The following is a 22,148-nucleotide window of genomic DNA, read 5'->3' as shown; positions in this document are numbered from 1 at the left end:
CGCTGAGTGGAGAAAACCCTAATTCTCGGGGTTGAGCCCTATATAAAGAACATTATGTTTCCTTCCCAGCCTCTTTATCACCCCTTGAGTCCCAGAAACCCTAATTTCGTGGAGAAGCCCCATTGTTGAGCAAATTGGAGCTTGGAGAGGTGGTTGTTGAAGAGATCTTAGAGAAGAAGAGGCTTGGAGCAAGGGGCTTTGCTTGGAATTGAGTTTCATTGCAGTTGGGGCGTTCTTTTGAGGTAATATCTCGTTTTTGAGCTGCTATTTCCTAGATGCATCATTTTGGGGGTATTAGAGATCATATCTTTGGATGTATTGGAGTTTAGAGGTTAGATCTGAGGTTGCTACCTTAGATCTGGAATGGAGAAGAGTTGGAATGCATGAAAGTCCCTGTGTTGAGTGTTGGATGAAGCTATCATGTCCCAAACCTTAGCCCTAATGTGCAAAATGCGTAGATCTCTTTGGATTACGTAAAGTTTGCCACTTTACGTGATGGATGAGTTGTAGGAGGCTAGATCTATGTTTTGGATCAATTGCATGGCCTGGAATGTTTCTATATGGATTCAGACCAGTGGTACTCGGCGAGTCACATGGGTGTACTCGACGAGTTGCTTGAAGATGGGCTGGAACTCGACGAGTTGGAAGAACAACTCGGCGAGTTTGATGAAGATGGCCTGGAACTCGGCGAGTTGTATGAACAACTCGGCGAGTAGGTTGAAGATAGCCTTAGACTCGGCGAGTCTGTTCTTGGACTCGGCGAGTCTTGTCGAAGAGTCCCAATATTTTCTGGTTGAGTCGAGAATCGGCGAGTCGCGGGACGACTTGGTGAGTTGTGGGCGAGTGGACTCAGAGTTGTTGGACTCGACGAGTCTCGGGGTGACTCGGCGAGTTAGGTCGCGGATTGAGGGAAGTTCTGAGTATGGGGACTCGGCGAGTCATCGGGTTGACTCAGCGAGTAGAGTCAGTCAGGGGTTGACTTTGACCTTGTCTAAGGGTTGACCAGTTGTCTTTCAGGGGTATTTTGGTAATTAAGGGTATTTATTGAGTGAGTGTGTTGGTGTCCAGTGGAGGAGTTCGTGTCGGAGCTTGGAGCAGCGGGTTCTTATCCTTTCAGCCGGCAGTTTCGAGGTGAGTTATCCTCACTATATCAATAGGGTCTAAGGCACCAATGCCGGCCCTTATCGGATTGAGATCCGGGTAGTTGTTGTTATGTTGCTGCTTTGATATGTTTGCATCCTGTGAGTTAGGATGGTATATGTTAGAGACCTGATTGAGATTGGTATCCTGAGAGATAGGGAGATGCTTTGTTAGTGACCTGTTAGGTCGGTATCCTGGTTAGGATGATGATATGTTATGTGATCTGTTGATCTATTTGTTGACTATGAATTGTTATATGATTGTATGTATATGTGCACATGGTTGTTTGGACTGGAGTTGAGTTGAGGCGGGTCCTGCTGTGTGCTGTAGGCCAAGATACCCATGGCGGACCGGTTGTTCCGAAGACCCAGCGAGCGGTCCGGATAGGCTGTAGGCCCCGAAAGGGCGGACCAGACGTGCCGAAGGCTCGGAGAGTGGACCAGATAGACTGAAGGCCCGGTGCGGGCGGACCAGTCATACTGTAGACTCAGAGAGTGGACCAGGTGGATTGAAGGCCCGGGAACGGGCGGACCAACCACACTGCAGGCTCGATGTATGTGGATAGACTCAGAGGGTGGACCAGGTGGACTGTAGGCCGGTGCGGCAGACCAGTCACACAGTAGACCCGAAGTGCATGGCTGTTCTATGATCTGATATGTTGTGGCATGTTATGCGTGTATGGTGTTAGTGGTTGGTATTTTGGGGATATCTCACTAAGCTTTCGGGCTTACAGTTGTGGTTTCATGTTTTTCAGGTTCTTCAGGAGACTGTGGCAAGGCGAAGGCGTGATCGTACCATTCCTCGTGATTTTGTAGTAATGTGATTCTGGGAGTACGTTAAATGTTTTATATTGAAAACCTTTTTGTAAAGATTTAATGGAATCGAGCTGTTTTTGAAAAATTTAAAATTGGTTGTATTTTTCGGTCGTTACATCATGAAATCGAAGAATCCATAAATAAAACTTTAGAGACCACTCAGAACCCAACTAGTGCCAACAAACAATCGAGTCACTTGAAAACACTTAACTACAACAACTACCTCTCTCTCCCAAATAGTAAGACCCAACTCATAGCGAAAACCACTCAAACCGGGAAACTCTCAAAACTAGAACTACAAACCAACTCCATCAATATTCTTCATAAAATTGGAAACTCATTAGTTTAAACCTCATAACCATACATAAGGATTGAGTTTCATTCATTCGTCGTACCTAACCCTAGTCCGCGATTAGGAACACCACTAAACCATGTTGAACGAACATTAGAAACATCCCGATCATGAATTTTAACCAATCATGAATTTGGAAATTATGCCCAAAAAACCTCAAATACACACTTGACTTCCTGACAATTCATCATTAACCTACCACTCCCATAAGCGTAAAAATGGTCAATCCAAAAGTCTCATGTGGCATCCAAGCTCCCATAACATCTTAAGTGCACAACCATCAGGCACATCATCCAAGATACATACAACATACTCCACCAGTGATAACATAACTCGCATGAAACCATTCTCACAAAAACAAATAAGGATCACCTAAGAATATTCTCAACAAGGAACAATCGATAAACAACTGTGACTTTGCCAACAAGTCAAAATTCTACAATTACCCAACCGAAACTTGTTGGCCACCGAGCCACTAGTAGCAACACCATATTACTCTAGCTCTTACTTATGCCAAAAGACTAATAAACTAAGATCCAAATATCTCATCCACTTGATTCGTAATCACATTGGTTCACGTATGCCTTGAAACCATTAAATCATTGGAATGAAAAGCTAATGGTTCTAAACCGTTCTTGCCATTATCCAACCACAAGTGTGAAGATTCATGCCCAACAACTTAGTAGGCATATAGGCACACAACCATCATCCCATCGACCTGCAAAAACCCAGTCAACACCCCCAACACTTTCCAATAACCACACGAGCCATACAACTCAATAATACACAAACAACACCTCAGTCTAGGATGCTACCAATGCAACACCAGATGACACCCTGATTACAGGTGACCAGAAAACAAGATAGAAAAATTGAACACCTGTTCCATCTAGGAACAATCGATACACAACTATGACTTTGCCAACAAGTCAAAATCCTACAATTACCCAACCGAAACTTGTTGGCCACTGAGCCACCAGTAGCAACACCATATTACTCTAGCTCTTACCTATGCCAAAAGACTAATTAACTATGATCCAAAGATCTCATCCACTTGACTCGTAATCACATTGGTTCACGTATGACATGAAACCATTAAATCATTGGAATGAAAAGCTAATGGTTCTAAACTGTTCTTGCCATTATCCAACCACAAGTGTGAAGATTCATGCCCAACAACTTAGTGGGCATATAGGCACACAACCATCATCCCACCGACCTGCAGAAACCCACTCAACACCCCCAACACTTTCAAATAACCACACGAGCCATACTACTCAATAACACACAAACAACACCTCAGTCTAGGATGCTACCAATGCAACACCAGATGACACCCTGATTACATGTGACCAGAAAACAAGATAGAAAATTGAACACCTATTCCAACCAAAAGCAATAAAACAGACAAGAAGCATGCCAAAGTCAAACAAAGCGCTCTCAAGCTATCTTATTATGCCCACCTGAAATCATCATAAAAATAATTGATGAACTACACATTACATACTCTAAAGGAGGACAAAGAACCAATCCCAGATCTACTAGATACCTTTTTCATTACAACCTTGCCCAAAGGGTGGAGTACTACTGGATCCAACAATAAAACGAACCATAACCGCTAATAGAGACATTCTCCTAAACAACCAAATCAAAATGTCACACCTTAAATAAAATTGAACGAATACCTCCAATGCGCATCTAACCCATCAATTTTCTAAACTTTGAACAAAATTCCAAAAATTATGCAAAAAAAATTTCAAAAGTGGATCGGGTCAACCCAAATACCAACCATGTATTCACGCCATGCCTAAAGTACACTGTATATAGAAATACGGTGACACTTGAAAAAAATTGAACAATGTCGTTGCAATATCCAAAAATTCAATTTCCAAAGAAAACCACCCAACCCGGATTTTATAGAAACAAAAACTCCTACAACCAAACAACCAAGGGTACACACACACACAAACACCAAGAAGCCTAGATATAAATCTGAAAAACCTTGATGAAGGGTTGACGCACCACCTGCTCCTTTAACAATTACTGCTTGAAACCCTCGAATGACCCAACAGATGCAGATGAGGAACAAAATGACTAATCAGTCAAGAATGAACCAAAAAATAAACCCAATGATCTTAGGGAAAATGACATTGTAACACATGAAAATTTTGGCATTTTTCTAATTCAGTCAATAAAGTTTTTTTGGTATATTAAACGACTAAACTCATATTTGACCCGTCAATTTAGTCATTTCCCCCGCTTTTAAACGGTTTCCAGGTTGACATTGTATATGTGTCAATTAATTTTTATTTTTTGGCTAATCCGATGATGCTTGAGATGTCAATAAATGATATATGAAGCTTAAAACCTATCATCTTCACATTTCGACCTTCCTTCTTCATTTTCACTTAAAAAAAACCGAGCTAGGGTTTGTGAAGCATTTTCGTGATCGGGTTGAAGTACCAAAAAATTCCCTGCAATGGAACAATCGGAACCTAATGGACTATTTGCGATGGTATAACTCAACTTCCATGGGGTATTTACTCATAATCCTTCTCTTATGCTAGTTTTGTGAAAACCATGTTCAACGATGTTGGCATTTCTTCTATGACTTATTCGGAGTGTGTGAACTTCTTCGAACATTTCATGCATGAAGATTGTAAAAATTTATACTACGATGAACCATGCTTTTCCTGATTGAAGGGTTTAATCCCATTTAAGATGATGTAGAATATGGTGCTTTTATTTTTTATGCTTATGGAACAGATGGTATCATTTCTATTTATATGGATCATATTGGAGTTGGAATTGATGGGTAGTTTGATGATGAAGATAATGATGATGATGGACATGAGTCTTGTATTGATGGTGAAAATTATGGTAACATAAATGAACTTAGGAATGTTGATTTTGAATTTAATGAGGGTGTAATGCATATGAATAGCACATCAAATGATCCTTTCTTGGGTAAGTTATGTGTTGACGAGGAGGAGGATAACAACATTGTAGATGATGATGATGGGAGGGAATTTTAACCTATCATCCAAACTCATTCCATATTATATGAGTTATTACACTTGAAAAAACAAAAACCAATATTAGGAATGAGATTTAAGAGTCCAGGGAAAATAAAATCAATGTTGTGCAACTATGTTGTGGCTAATGGATATCAACTTTGTTTTGAAAAAAATGATAGGAAAAGACTTTTAATGAGGCGTAGTAAGGGTTCTTGAACATTTACATTATGGGCTTCTTGGATGAGCGATGAAGAAGGTTTCCAAATTACATCACTAAAAGCTAATCATAATTGTGCTAGGAACTTCAAGTTTGGATCACTGGTGACATATGCATAGATTGGGAGTCACTATACCAAAGAGATTGTATAGAGTCATAAATGAAGTATAAGGAAGATTATGGTAAAGGTAATAACCAATTTTGGAATCCAAGTTAGTATGGGCAAATGCAGGATAGCAAAGAAGTATGAACTAAATCTTATTGAAGGTAGTCTTGTTGAACATTATGCTAAGATATGGTCATATGGTCATGAGATTTTAAGGACAAATCCTAGGTCAACTGTGAAAGTAGATATGGAGACTGGTTTAGATGGAAAGAAGTATTTTAGCAATTTCTATGTTTGTTTTCAAGGAGTCAAACAAGGTTGGATGGAAGGATGCAGAAGGATAAAGGTATTGATGGATATTTTTCTGAAATGTGTTTTTAAGGGGGAATTGCTTTGTGTAGTTGGTAGGGATGAAAATGACAAGATATATCCTATTGATTGGATAATGGTTAGTGTGTAGAATAAGCAGAGATGTAAGTGGTTTTTGGAGCTTCTCATTGATGATCGAAACTTGAATTTAGGTAATGGATTCAGTTTAATGTCAGACCAACATACAGTTCGTATTTTACATAGTAATTCATGTATATTTATTTTTGAAAATTCGATTTAAACCCTCTTATTAATACATGGTTGGATATAGGCTGTTAAAGAGTTGCTTCCATATGTAGAGCACGAGTAGTGTGTTAGACATGTTTGCCAAAATTTGTAGAAGAGATTCACTGGTGCCATATATAATACCTTGTTTTTGGAAAGAACCTAAAGCTACAACTAAGAATGCTTTTAAAGTTTTGATGAAGGAAATTGAGACATTGAACCGTAGATGCCAATCAATATCTCATGGAGAAAGATCTAAAAACCAGGTCAATAGCTTTCTTTCAACCTGGTAGGTGTTGTGATGAAGTTAAAAATGGCTTCTCTGAAAGTTTTAAAGTTTTAATAATAAATGTCAGAAAGAATTCCGTCATCACCATGTTAGAGGAGTTCAGATTGTACATGATGGTCAAATTTTATAACATGAAATTAAAGTGAAAACAATGGGGAAATCATATTTGTCCAGACATAAGGGATAAGCTGAATTTGCTTATAGCATTGCAAAGGTATTCTCAGGTACTACCTAGTGGATTAAACATGTTTGAGGTTGGGGGAAAATAGATGCATATGAGGTGGACTTAGAAACGAAAACATGTCCTTGTAGGTTGTGGAAATTGTATGGATTTGGATGTGCTTATTCTATAGCTAGCATATCCTATCTTAATAGGGATGTAGAAGCCTATGTATGCAACATGTATATCACCACCACATTTAAGAAGGCCTAGAGTTATAGAATTGCCCCCATAAATGTGAGTGACATGTTGCCAGAGACAAATTATATTCCACCGTTGCCTCCTCTTAGTAGAAGGATGCCTGGTAGACTAGCTACTAAGATGAAGAAATCCGCTATAGACAATAAAGGAAAACACGAGGTTTCAAAGGATGGAAAGAAAGTCAAATGTAGTATATTCAAGGAGATGGGTCACAACAAGGCCACTTGTCCAGAGAGAAGACCCCAAAAGTTAAATGTGAAGAAATAGAAGAAACAAAAAGTTTGTGTGAAGTAGAATGCATGACATGTAAAACCATTTCAAATTTGGATTTATTTACATATGATTTGCCACTTACATTATTATATCATGCAATGTAAGGTAGTAGAACTGAACCTCAACAACATAAAGAGGTTGAAATGATTCCAATTCACGTGGATACTATTCAAAACGATATGAAAGCTACTCCTAATGATGTTGAATCCAGTAGTGTAGGGGATTTTGGTCAGTATATGCAAGTTCCTCCACCTAGAATTTATGAAGGTGAGGAGGGTGTTGTGGGTGAGGAGCCTGATCAGTTTGTTGAGGGTGTTGTGGGTGAGCATGTTATTGGTGTTAATGTTCAAATTGATGAGGTTATTTCCAATGTGCATGTTGTTGATAATGTTCAAATTCAGGAGGTTGTTCCTAATGTCTAAGCTCATCATGGTAGATTTAGACCAATTTTAGAAATTTTGAAGAGGATAAGGAAAACAAAGTCAGAGAGAGTCTTGAAGCTGAAATTAGGCAAGACACTTGGTGGTTTTGATGATCCAAGAAATTCTAAGGGAAAAGCTTTTCTAATTGATTAGTATTGGATGGTTCCTTATTGAATTTGTCTTTTTGTAATTTGGATTTAATGTATGCGTATTAGGAGAGTAAATTACACGAATGGTCCCTATGGTTTGGGGTAATTTGCGCGTTTGGTCCCTAACTTATTTTTTTTAACTCGGAAGGTCCCTACTGTTTTTTTTTGTTACGTGCTTGGTACCTACTATTTGTTTTTGTTACACATTTGGTCCCTATCTTACCTAAAAAGACTATTATTTAAATAGGGAAAAATATTGGGGGTATGTAAGGTAAGGTGAGAGAGTGGGCTTGGATGTGTGTTTATTTAAATAAAATAAAAAATCAAGGGCAAAATAGTCTTTGTAGGTAAGACGGGGACCAAATGCGTAACAAAAACAAACAATAGGGACCTTCCGAGTTAAAAAAATAAGTTAAGGACCAAACGTCAAATTACCATAAACCATAGGGACCATTCGTGTACTTTACTCGTATTAGGATGATGGTAATTTTCATTTAAATTTATTGTATGTGTATCTGGATTGTTGTTTTAATTATGGTAATGTCGTTTTTATGTACATGTGATGTGAAAAGGTTATGTTGGTCATTTTTATTCTATGTTGTTGTTATTAGTAAATTAAGGACACAAAAGGGTTATTTGGTAAAGTTTTAAAGTAAATTTCATTTGTAAGTAAATTCATGACATAAAAGGGTATTTTGGTCACTTATGAAAGTATGTTGCCTTTTTAAGTAAATACATGACATAAAAAGGTATTTTATGCATGCATGTGAATGTGATGGAGGTGGACTTGACGAAAGATGGTTTTGCATATTTCTGCATGGAATAATTTTGAAATATGTGCATGCATGTGAGTGTGTTAGATGGTCCCATATATGGTTCTTTAATGGGTTGAAAGGTCCCATTTTTCAAATATAAAAACATCTGTTGACTATTAACTAACAATGGTATATATGCATAGTGTACTTTCACATGGACCACTTTCCACTTTATTCCCAATATAATACCATGCACTAAACCAATTTAATTATATATAATAAAAGGAAAATAATCCATGCATGTTTCAATAACATAAACATTTCTAAAATGTGATTATACAAAATGCCTTACAATTGGGACTTTCAATCTAGTTTTACAGAAGTTTTACAATGCCCTTTCATTAAGGACTTACCTGTTGGATTAGGTGGCTAAGCCTATAACTATAATCAGTATGTACTTGACCCAATAGTAGCATGGTCCATTTCGGGTTGCCTTCACCAGAACAATTTGATACATGTATATTTGAGTAAGAGGTTATTTATGATTTATTAATATATTATAAGTATAATATATTAATCGAGGAATCATATTATTTAATTAGTATTGATCAAGAATTAATTAAGAATTAATTTAGTGATCAAAAGAGAGTAATTAAATTGATACATATGAGTACGGCAAATAATCCATGGTTTGATCATGGGTTAATGTGTATGGATTAGGGTTACACATGACCCTTGATATTCTACACACACGTATATATATATATATATATATATATATATATATATATATATGTTGTGCTAAGCCCTAAAATCGACGACTACTTGCATTCCAAGAAGAGAAATCAGTTTTTAGTCTCCTTAGCCTCTCTCATATCCATCTAGTTGTTTATTTGGTGTTTGTAACTTTTTTGAGGCACAACACTTGGGGTGCTAAGCTCTTGAAAGGCAAAGTTTCACAAGCTACAACAAAGAGGTAATCTTTTAAATAGTTAGGCTTCATGCTTTGGAAACCAATATTGTATGTATAATTAGAGAAAACTTAGATCCAAAACATTAGGGTTGTATGTGCACCATAGGAATGTTAAAGTACATAAAACCCAACATTACCATCTTACAACATCAACACACCAAGGTTGACACTCCTAAATTGTAACTAAAAGCACCTTCCAAACATACAAAATGCCAATCATTACTTAGTTTTCTAGTGCGCCTTTAAAAAAACATACAAAAGCTTACACCAACCCAACCACCCCTAACTAACTACAATCATTCCCTAACTTAAAAGCACAAAATACCAAGCGAACAAAGAATAATTCAACCACCATCCTATACCTGCCTATTTCCTTCCTCGAATCAAAAACTTCTTTCTCACTCTTTGCCACCTTACACTTCTCCTTTGACAGCAAGAACTCCATTTCAACAATCCTTTTCCTCAAATTTTTCATCTTAGAAAGATCCTCTTTAGCATCTGGTTTCTGCTTCAGAGAATATATAATGGTTTTGTAGTACCCTTCTTCCTATTCATCTTCTTTCCATTCAAAGAAGTTACATTTCTTTAGCCTAGTCTGTAAATAGTAAATCCATTAAAATGAAAATGCCTTGATTTAGATCATCAATAAAAATTAAGGAAATCAGCTACCTTTAAATTTATTAATGAAATAGGTTTGATTCACGATCACAAAGATTCCTCTAAATGAAAATAAAATTAGGGTTATTTTTTCAAAATACAAAGCTAGCAAGATCGACTTTTCACAAAGAAACATCATATTCAAACCATAAAATACAAAGGTAGCTTCATCGGGACCTACCAAACTGTTTCAAAAATTCCATAAATGCCTCCTAAGGTTTGTTATCTTCCAATACATTCATTCTTTATCTAGAATGTCACAATCTCATAGATTTACCCCTTCATGCACTTGATCATGAGCGAATTGTAGCTAATTCCTTGAAGTGGACGAGCTGGAAGACATTGTTCTTGAGGATGGCAAGAGTCGGTGGAGAGGATGTGACTTTTCACAAAAGGCAATTAACATTTGAATAGATTTGGGATTTAGGGTTTCAAATAATAAGGGTTGTTGGATGAGTCACCCTATTCTACACATTAGTACCCCACATACGTGTTAAACGTCAACTTATTGGACACATCACCCAACCAAATAAGCAGGGGAATTGGTAAATTGTGTATTTTTAAAAAAATGGTGTAATTAGAAGGTAAAAATGGAGTTTAGTGGTCTAATGTACCAAAAAAAAAACTTCAGTGACCAAATTAGATAAATGCCGAAACTTTCATTCACTACAATGTTATTTTCCCAATGATCTCATATGCCGCTGGACGAATCCCATATGGAAATACTTACACCAAATTTTGAAGCTGATCAATGGATCAACCACTACCCATTTGACCAAAGTTAACTGACATATACCACAAGCTAACTATGCCCTGCATACATGGAACATAACATGAGCGGCTTAAACGTTTCTCTATCAAAATTTTGGCGCTTTCGAAAAAAACTATTGATCAAAGCGAGTTCCTTAGCCAATAGCTTCCTGCTGCGAGGAAAACTCATATATCCCTTAAATCATAATCCTAAGGACAGCTTACTCTGCACGCACATTATGACCAATCATTTAATTCTCCCTAACCAACAAGGAGTCTGATGGATTCGAGAAAACTCCATACTCACGAATACTTTGAGTTAACCTAATGTCCTTCTCTTATGCATTAATAATCTTGAACAAGAACTCTCATAGTTGAACTAAATATTCCATTTACCCATTTTATCAAAACTATAAAATCAAACAATCTGCTGATCATCAGATTAGAATACTCAACTCTCCCCCACTTGGGGTTCGAACTACCACCGACTGACGTTTGCAAACTACAAATCCTCAAATCGGTTCAACCTGATACATACCAACCTTGAATTTGATAATTTATAACATGGAATAAGATAAGCCTTCGGATAACAACTATTCAATCTCAGGGAGACTCCGAATGTTAGATGGAGACCTCAGAACATCCCACAAAAACACCGCCTCACACTTAATATGGTCACCTAAAACACCATTAGATTGACGAGGCACCTTAATAATCGGACCTTATGCACTCGAGACATTCATTTAAAGAAATTATATGCAACCTCATCCTCGTATAAACTTGAAGAATCCTTTCAAATAGATCCAACAAAACTAACATAACAATAGAACTCCCTTACTCAAATCAGAAAAATCTTGATGCTACCTTCTAAAGAGTACGAGCTTTAGGTCCTTCCTCCGCTTGTTGTCCTAATTGCGACTCCTTAAACCAACTGAGTGAATAACAAAACCTCGAATTCTATAATTTGATGAGGGTGCCTGGCTATACACCAGTCCCTTCATTTTTCACCGGATTTCTAATCCGGACTTAGAACCAAATTTTCGATCTATAATAGAGACACCCTTTCCTCTCAAAACTAGGTCTGAGGCTCAACTGGCAACATGGTCTCCAATCCAGTCACAAAACCAAAGAACAATAAATATCGAACATCCTTTTACTAAAAGAAGAAAACGATTTACAACAAATTAGACTTTACCCATTTTTGACAGAAACTGAAGTGGAGAACACCATCCCTTTCTTCTATTTTTCGACTGACACATATCTGATCTCTTCTCCCTCAAACATGAGAAGTTGGATGAAGATAATCCCATCATAGAAAATGGAATACCCAAACCATTGACCGACCATCCTGCCAACGACTATAATCCTCAAATCAATCATCATGATTTCCTTCCTTCTGAGTCCCATGGCTCAAAATGGTACTTCTTCATACAAGGCCTTGGAGACCTTAGAATTAGCTAACTCACACAGGTCTGCACCATCAATACCCGAATTGCCATGGCCACTAGGTCTCAAAATACCAATAAAGCCAAGAATATATTGCAATGAATCATGGTGCCAAACCATGCTATCTACCCTCACGTAACTCCTTAGTAACCTCTCGACTCTTTCTGGTCCTTGTATGGATCCTGTGCTTCTCATAGTATTGGGCTCATACTACCATCAACACCTATCCGTACGTGTCCTAAGAATTGTATGAAGGTTCCCAAGTGACTATTCATGACCACTACTAACCGATCTAATATCATATAACTGCACTCAAACAATCACACATAGCTAATCTTCAAAGATTCTCATTCTAGAATCTCTCTCACATATGTGCCCACAATAGCACATTCTAATACTCTTACGAGCTCACTAGGAATTCCCACCCACCCTATTATCAGATGCGGAAGAAAATTTATTAATGTCAACTAACTATCTTATGAATATAATTACATGTAACAAAAGTTAAACAATCATTTGACTGAAAGATCCTGCACTACAACCGTTGGACTCAAACAATAGATGCACAATACAACCAAATTAAGCATTCTAAAACTATTTAATCTTTATGGCAGGCAACCTAAAATATTTTCTTAGCAGTTAATTAATATTAATATGGGTTTCACATAGCAGAAAGTAAGCAACATTCGAACAACAAATCGAACATGCAACAAGGCATCATAAGGATCACGCAATTCTAACATGCAACTCCTGAAGATCCTTAACTTACACTCTATCATGAATTTCTAATAGTTCATATATCATGCATAAAAGACATCTCTCCTAAGAAGGCATTCAAGCATGCAACCCTGAGCAGATCTTGATTCTAAATTCTAGCACGCATATCATATTAGAACACATATAACATATCAACATGTATAGATATTTTGGGAGATCACTTTCCATTAAGCTCTGACTAACTATAAACAATGCATATTCTTTTCTTATTTTAAGTTCATTCTTTCTCAAGAAGGTCTATAAAAATTCTCAGATCCTCAATTTGAGTTTGGAATCACATGAGTGTTCATCTAAATCCCTCAAACCAGAGCTCTGATAACAACTTGTAACAACCAGATTTTCAGAATATATTTTCCATTCCAAAAATAGAATAAACACATATTTTCATAAAATCACATCCATGGAAAAACCATCTATTCATAAACCATATTTCATTATCAAAGTTATACGGAAAAAAACCAGTATCTCGAATCGTAAAGTTGTTGACGTGTGTGTGTAACGTCCACCTTAGCCTTCCTATGATTTGATAAATCACCTGGAAAATATTAATCCAAAACTGTAATCACAAAATTTAGTGTGTTCTCCAAAATATCACATATAACACAACACAACTAAACATCTATAACCACTATGGGTTACAGCAACCTTATGGACTATCAATAGTCCAAAGTTATTGACACCTCTAATAGCTATGGGTTATCCTCAACCCTATGGACTATCAACAGTCTTGCGTTAGCAGTAACTCTAAAAACCATAGGTGATCAACAACCTTATGGTTTATTAGCAAGCCTATGCGCTATTAGAATCCCTGATCTACCAGTAACTCAATTACATCATATGATATAAGTAATACAGTGAGAATACTCACATGAATGAAATAGCAGAAGCTCAACAAAAATCTTTGCAATAGAAACAACTAACACAAGCAACCTAAAGGCAAAGTGGAACTAGTGCTTACCCAAACACTCAATTCTACCAAGGTTTAAACAAAAGTGAAACATGTCAAAAAGTCAACGTTAAAGTCAATTGTTAACCATTACAAACCACAAAGCACTGACTAAGCGTCTTGACCGCGTCGTGGTCCTACCATCAAAGCACATTGGCTTCCATGCCACCACATTGCGTCCATACCTATGTTGCACCATGGCCTCGCCGATGAACCACTTATTTTGTTAAGTGCTTAATCTGAAAAGTTCAAGTGTTATACTTTCCACAAGGCCTTAACGTACTCACATGGATAATAAAACTCATCTCTTTACGGACATGCATGTTCAATGCATGTCTCAAACCATTCTTGGTTAAAAATGACCACAATGAGATCATAACTTCAAACATGGTACCTAAAAACCATGGAAGACCAGATCCATGGACCAAAATACTTCCTGGACAAGGTGAAATGATAAAGTTTCAACATTTATCACATCCAACAACACAACTTCATCTAATAGATCAAAAAAAAAACTTAGAATCAAGATCTATCTACTTATAAGTATAGAGATGGAAACTTGTATCATACCTAAGGTAAAGAAGGTAGATAAAAGTTGAGATCTTCTGATGCAAAGCTCCTAAAATGAATCTTGCAAGCAACTTGCTTCTAAAATTCAAAAAAATGAAAGTTTCATATGCCTAAGACTCATTCAAGAAGGTAGATAAAAGTGTAAGGGAAGGGACTTAAGATGATAAGTTCTCGTGTTTCGTGTTGCATAGACATACATAGAGAAATATAGCAATAAAATTGCAATCAAGTTAGATACAAATCAATTTAAATACAACGAACAAATAATAGTTTTTCGGACATGCTTTTCCACCCCAAAACATAAAAACCGAAAATAAGGTAGTCGTGAATACTCACAATGCATTGAGATGATGCAAATTCTTCCTTGACTACGCTCCACTCATATCGGTATCGATTCCTACAATAATGGTATTCGCTAGTGAGTCTCTAATCGAAATCTAACACTAGTATACTTACTACTACCATAGAATTATGCCAATATTGTGTCAAAATTTAATATTGATAAGTTACAAACATATTTCTGAAATTGTAAAATTTTATAACTCATGTGATTAAGACATATTTGGATATTAATTTCCATATTTTTGTAATATTAATTGAAAGTATTTCAACACATTTAAAGGTGTTTTAAGCTCATAAAAAATCAAAATATCATCAAACAGTTTCCAAAAATTCTCAAACTTTTCATTTTGATTCTAAACACGGTAGAGGTCTTCCAGAAAATTTGTCTTGAATTTTTGATGTGACTAACTATTTTTCCAAATTTTTATGCCTTCATAACAATAAAAATTCGTGAAAAATAGAATCCAGATGATAAAAATTCCCAAACTTTTAATAAAACTGGAAGTAATCATACGTAAAGTGGGAAAAATATAAAAATGAATTTCTAAACTGTTTAACCGAATTTTATGATTTTTGTACATTTATTATAATAAAAATTGAAATAAATAAAAACCAGTTTCCAAAATTGCCAAAACTTTTTCTATTACTGTTATTATGCATTATTAAGCCGAGAAAAATATAAAAATGGATTTATAAACTGTTTAACCATATTTGATGATTTTTATGCATTTATTCTAATAAAAACTCAAATAAATAGAAACAAAGTTTCCAAAATTGCTCAAACTTTTTGTATTAATGTTATTAAACATTAATAAGTTGGGAAAATGGATTTATAAACTATTTAACCAAATTGCATGATATTTGTGCATTTATTCTAATAAAAACTAAAATAAACAGAAAACAGTTTCCAAAATTTCCCAAACTTTTTGTAATACTGTTATTATAAATATAGAATTTGTGAATAATATAAAATTTATTTATCAATTAATCTTGCTGTTTTTCTTTGTTTTATCCTCTTAAATAATCATTAATTGGAGAATAATTATTAAACCGTTAAAGTAAACTACCAAAATTTTTCTAAACTTCATTTACAGTGTAGATAATCTAGGAAAAATCCCAAAGGTGATTTTTACATAGTGTAATCCGATTTTGTGGATTTAAGTTTATTTAATCTTATAAAATAGAAGAAAAAACGCATATTGAATAGAAAATTCATTCAAATTTTACTTAGAGTTATAATATATTATAAGGCCGTCTAGTAAATTTTCATGAATTTTGGATGAGTAGAAATATTTTTCCCATTATTAAACCATTATAAATAGAAAAATAGGGGAAAAATAGAAATGTATTATGAAAAATTCTGACAATATTGTTTTGTGTACTTCACATGAGATAGGATCTGCGAAAAATCTTATATAGCCTTTTCACATTCTTTAAAGTGGTTTTATGATTTATTTGTATTAAATAAGAAGAAAATTCAAAACCATACAAAATAGTAACAAAAATCAATGAAAGTCACTGAAACATCACCATTTACTTTAGGGGTAATCCACAAAATTAGCTAGGATTTATTGACCTCATAAAGTATTCTATATGAATTATTACTCTATTTTATTGCAATAATTATAATAATTCGAGAAAAATAAATTATTTTCTAAAAATGTGTAGAATAACTTATTTTGTTGGTGGAATACAGGGAAAAATCGGATTTGATCAGAAAAGTTGTTTTAGATATTTATTTGGGAATAAATCCTTTATAAACCTATTTGAATGTTTTTTAACAACATACGTTGATGATCTAGCATCTAAGCTTGAACATGATCACATGCATGTTGGGTTGAAGACCATTCATGAGTTTGAAATGATCAAAATTCATTTTTGAAAGAAAACTTTGGATGCATGTGGTGTTTATCCACCAAAACATATAGAAAAGTGCATTTCCTTGATTTTGACTTAGGTTTAGGTCATGGGACTTCACCATCTACAACATGCATGTTGTATTTGGATGAAATCCCACCATCATCATCATCAAAATCGTCAGTAGGTGAAAGTGTTCATGATTATACAATAGAATGGAGTAGGAGAAGAAGAAAGTGTAAGAAAAATAACAAAAATCGAAGGAAAAATGAAGTAGAAATCGATTTTACCTTCAAGAACACTACAATATGATGAAGATTCGAGTTTGAGGAGTGTTATTGGGTTTGTTTTTTGGAAAAAATTTGTGGGTTTTGAGAGATGAAGATAGAAATGGAGTGGTGGTGATGAAGAGTGTGAGAGAGAATGAGAGGTAGAGTGAATGAGAAGAGGTCATTTAGTTTGTTGGAAAGATGAATTTTGAAGGAGGAGAGTGGGTGGCTGGTTTTAGGGGATAAGATAGGGTTTCCCCCTCTTCCATTTTTATAAAATTCAAATCTTTTATAAAAATATCAAACCTTTTATAAAATGTGCACCTTAACCTAGTTTTGATGCATAAAAGTGTTGATTTTTGATTTATAAATTAAGGGTAAATGTTAATGAGTTAAATTTTCTTTTCCTTAAATGTATTTTCATAATTTTAATTATTATAAGATAATATTAGAAGCTTCATAATTATTTTTATCGAATTTTTAAGGTTAAGGTTTATAAATGTGAGTTTTTAGGGCATTTAGGGTTTTTGAAAGTTTGTAAGTCTTTGGATATAAAAATTTATTAAATTTTGAGACTTCAAGCGAAATTGAGGAATCAAGTATACTAGTCCTAGTCTTCCACTTTGACTTAAGTTTTCTATGAGACTTTGACCTAATTTCTACTACTAGGTCAAGTGCATGGCGTGTGTATATTGTTCATGAAAAGACGTTCGAGTCAAAGAGCGACCCAAATATGGATAGTCACTTTAGTTAAGTAGTTGTAGAATTCACATATCGATGTGAAATCTAAGTATAATATCCATTTTTTCTAATTGTTTCCAAGTTTCTACTAGGTTATAACTTAGCTTCTAGTTACTAAGTCTAGAATGTGTCGTGCCTCTATGTGCAACTAAGTTTAGTCAAATCTAGAACCGACTCGAATTTTGACAGTTGTCACAGTCTCCCCCGATTGAAAGAATTTCGTCCTAAAGTTCAATTCGTGACGTATTCTATTAGAACTCAGCTGAATACAATTGTATAGATAGAGAGATGGTGACTTGAAGATTTCTTTGATTATTTTGGGTTAAGTCCTCAAGGGCAGAGCCCAACTTCTTAGCTATAATCAAATTTGTGTTTCCCTAATTCGAGTTCTACAGTCTAGATTGCGAGAAATTAGGATCATGGAAATCATGATCCAACCATGGCAACCTAGTTGAAAAAGATCGTCTAGTTAGATACTATCTGACTTAAAAGAGCGCTATAATTTTTGCTGAAGCGCCAACTACACAGAGCGTTAAGTCCGTATTGATCCTTATGTTGCATTCTAAATTAGCACTAATTTAAATTCACCGTTTAATTAAGAAGGGATTAGGAACAATTTGTTCACTTCCGGGTTGGCTACTACATCTGGAAAAGATATATTCCAAAATAAGAAGGGGTAGCACGAATGAAAGGGAAGCGATCAAGGGTAAGTTCCTAAAATACGTACTAAGGGTAGACAACGAAGTTTTGGTACATCTCAAATGTAAAGGCTATTTAATGTCGTCTACAAAATAAATTACGAAATGATTGAGGGTCTACAAGGCTATAATTACTACTACGGTTACTCTTACAATAATAGAACTATATTCGAAGAGTATACAAAATTAGAGAGTCATTGTTTCTAATGAAGATGGTGAAAGTTTATGATATTTTAAATCACATTGTGTAGATAGCATTTTAAGTGTTTAGAAGTGATAAAAACCTCATTGTTATCAAAATGTGTGATAATTCCAAGATAATGAAGATACATGTGTGGCGATCAAACGAAGTAGTAAAATAATATACAAATTAATTAAGGTTACAGGTTTAAGTCATCAATAAGCGAATTTATACATAAATATTTAGATTACTCTTTTGAAAAATTGTCTAATTGTTTAAGTCAGGAAAAATTCAAGCTTACGAGTCAGAACATTTATGAAAACAAGGTTGAGAGTTTAGGAACTCACTGAAAATGACAAAGTAGAATGCTATTTTAAGAAAGTTGTAAAAATATCGATCATTGAAAATAGTGCATTCTTAATTTAGTGTTTCTACAAAAACAATCATTTTGAGAATAGATAATAGTAAAATTCAAGACTTTTGATGTATTTAAAGAAAAGAAGAAACATAAGAAAACATATCCTTCACATATATTTATCTGGATATAAAAAAATGATAAGAACAATGGTATTCATCTTGTGTATTAATTGTATGGAAAATACAATGAAAATTGCACTTTAAATCAAGTTTCCAAGTTTAGTACGAAGAGAAAATGTAAATAAGGATTACTTGTTTATAGTATATTTCATAATAAAAATAAAATGTATGTGATAAAAGGCATAATTGAATATATCAAAGTTGACTAAATCAAAATTATGTCTCATGACTATACACGTATTAATTGCTCAAAACGAAAGGGTAGACTTATGATCTGTATATATGCGTAAGAACATGGTACCAAGAGAAGCAAAATAGACAGAAACAAAGTTACACAATGTATTATATTATTATCATGGGCGTGCGAGATCTAAAATCAGAAGTTGAGCGAGAATTCAAGTTTGGGGGAAAGAAAAGGAAGGTGGCACCAATGATTGCTATTGTTAAAATTTTAAGAACAATACATATAGGTAGATAAATAAAATATGAGTTGAGAAATAGCTCAAAATTCAATCCTTAATGTATTTTGATGATTAGATATAAATGTGGAAGTTTTAAAGTGTTTGCTAAGGATTGCTAAAAATTCATAAGTTATTTATTAAGTTAAACTCCATTTGTGAAAAAGAAGAGTCCTACAAATGACAATTGAAAATTTGATAATTTTGACTTTGTAGACTAAAGTCCAACAATGATTAAAATGGATAAGGTAAAGACTCACTATATTTAGAAGAATAATTATTCATTGTTGAGAGTGTATCACTGAAAATTTAAAAGTGAACACTAAGTTTTCAAATGCTATAAATTCTAAAAGCTTTATAGATTATAAAACTATATTGAAGCAAAGAACATAAATAAGGTATGTTTTGAATACAAGCATTAGAGATGTCTTATAAACATGTTTGAAGTAGAAATTTGCATAAATATCATATTGGGTTTCGAGAAAACACATTAAAGTAAATTACAATGTCTAAATGAGAAAGTTGTTAAAAGTGTCAAAACAAAAGTGTTTTGAAGATTCAATGAAACTTTTTCACATAATATGAACTTCAATGTCAGATGTTTAAGTTTTATAGCATAGAGTTTAAACACTTTATTATAAGTAAATGTTTCTAAGTTTTTCAAAAACGTGTCAAAATGGTAAGCAAGGTTTAAAATGGTTTATATGCCCTTAAAAGCATATCTATCCACTGAAATGGATTTAAAATGAAATTGAAATAGTAAGATTAAAACCAATATTGGTTAAATTGAGTTTTGAAGAAAAGTGTTAAGTTAAAGCAAGTTGTCAAAAGATTTTAGCGAGAATATGGCTTACATTGTTAGAAAAGGTCTAGTAAGTAGTATGAAGTGGTTATATAATATTTTATCGATGATAAGTAAAACCGATGAAGCGAAATAACTTTTTGACGGAAGATTAAGAAGTAAGGAATAAGTATGTTAGTATAGTTGATCGTACCTAAATACTAAGGCGAGCATAAGGTGAGTATAAGGCGAGTACTGATGTCTTTTTCCCGAAGATAAAGGAGAAGAAATTTTATTTGAAAAACATTTTATGGTGTCAATGCAGTTTACGACCTTTTATAGAGGTCAAAGCGTATCTTATGTTAAGTTTTAAGCTCAAGGAGGAAACAACCTAAAGCTAAATCGTAGCGTAGAAAGATGGTCTCTCATATTAGTGATAATGGGTTAAAACTCTGTGTCTCCTCGTGTGTCGAATTGGGAATGCTCTCCAACGGTATCCAAGTGATTACTTAGTGGCGACTCATCTACCTCCTTACGCGATGCTCCAATTATCATTCGTGTCGGTATCGAAACGCTTTTCCTAGTTGTAACTCTAGTATGAAGACAATGAAGAGGTATTGAGGAATAATTGGTATAAGTTTCAACTTAAGATTATTACTAGTGTATATCTAGCTACTAACCTTCCATATAAAGTCAATAGCTACCACGGGATACCCCTTTCTCAATACTAAGTGGATTGCTCCTAGAGTGGCCAGTGATATAACCTAAGTGGTTAACCTAGCACTTTATAAGGGATAAGAATATTTCTAAATAAGACATTGTGGTAAAATTGCATTTAGCTTCTAAGTGTACCTAGATGAATGCCTATAATATGCAATGCCGGTACGCACACCGAAAAACTTTGTTTTTCAAAAGTTGAAGCTGAAAATCGTTTTGACCATAATTCTATTATAATCCTTTCAAGCCTCGCATTACATTTTCTTAATTAAGCATATTTGGCCAGGCTATACTTAATTAAAGTCCAATAATGTGTACTCAAATTAGTTATAGCAGTAGTATGTTCGGTATTTTAAAAACTTTTTGAAATTTTTTAGATATAGTTGTGGTTCTCCAAAGGAAAACCGGTATTCTTTATAACGTTCAGCTCTAATACCATTTCTGTCACACCCAGCTAAAGCGGAAACCCGAGGTGTGGCAGTATAAAGGGTTTCATAGCAAAAGTTAAAAGACAACACCAACCATAGTATTAAAAATCATTACAAATTTACAATGGGTTTGAACAAATTTTAAATGAAATTACAATGTAAATTGAAATACAACACATGCGAATGCTCCTAACAGTGATGTGTCCCTAAGTGCCACTTACTCGATGATTCCTGAAAAAGCATGGAAAACGAGCGTCAGCTATAAAAATAGTTGGTGAGTACTCACAGATAAATAATAATAATAATATTGGTTTTATGAATCGAAATCAAAGTTTTGATAAACATTTCCATAAATAAAAGTATATTGTTAAAATGAGTAAATAAGTTTGTATAAACAAAGTTCAATGTCATCATGAGAGATAAAGTATGTTGCCCAAATGAGATGCAATGTTCATATTCTCATGGGAAAT

This window comes from Lactuca serriola, chromosome 9 (genome assembly GCF_051521515.1).
Source record: "Lactuca serriola cultivar US96UC23 chromosome 9, Lser_US96UC23_V15, whole genome shotgun sequence".
NCBI classification, from domain to species: domain Eukaryota; kingdom Viridiplantae; phylum Streptophyta; class Magnoliopsida; order Asterales; family Asteraceae; genus Lactuca; species Lactuca serriola.
Note: the sequence above shows the minus strand (reverse complement) of the source record.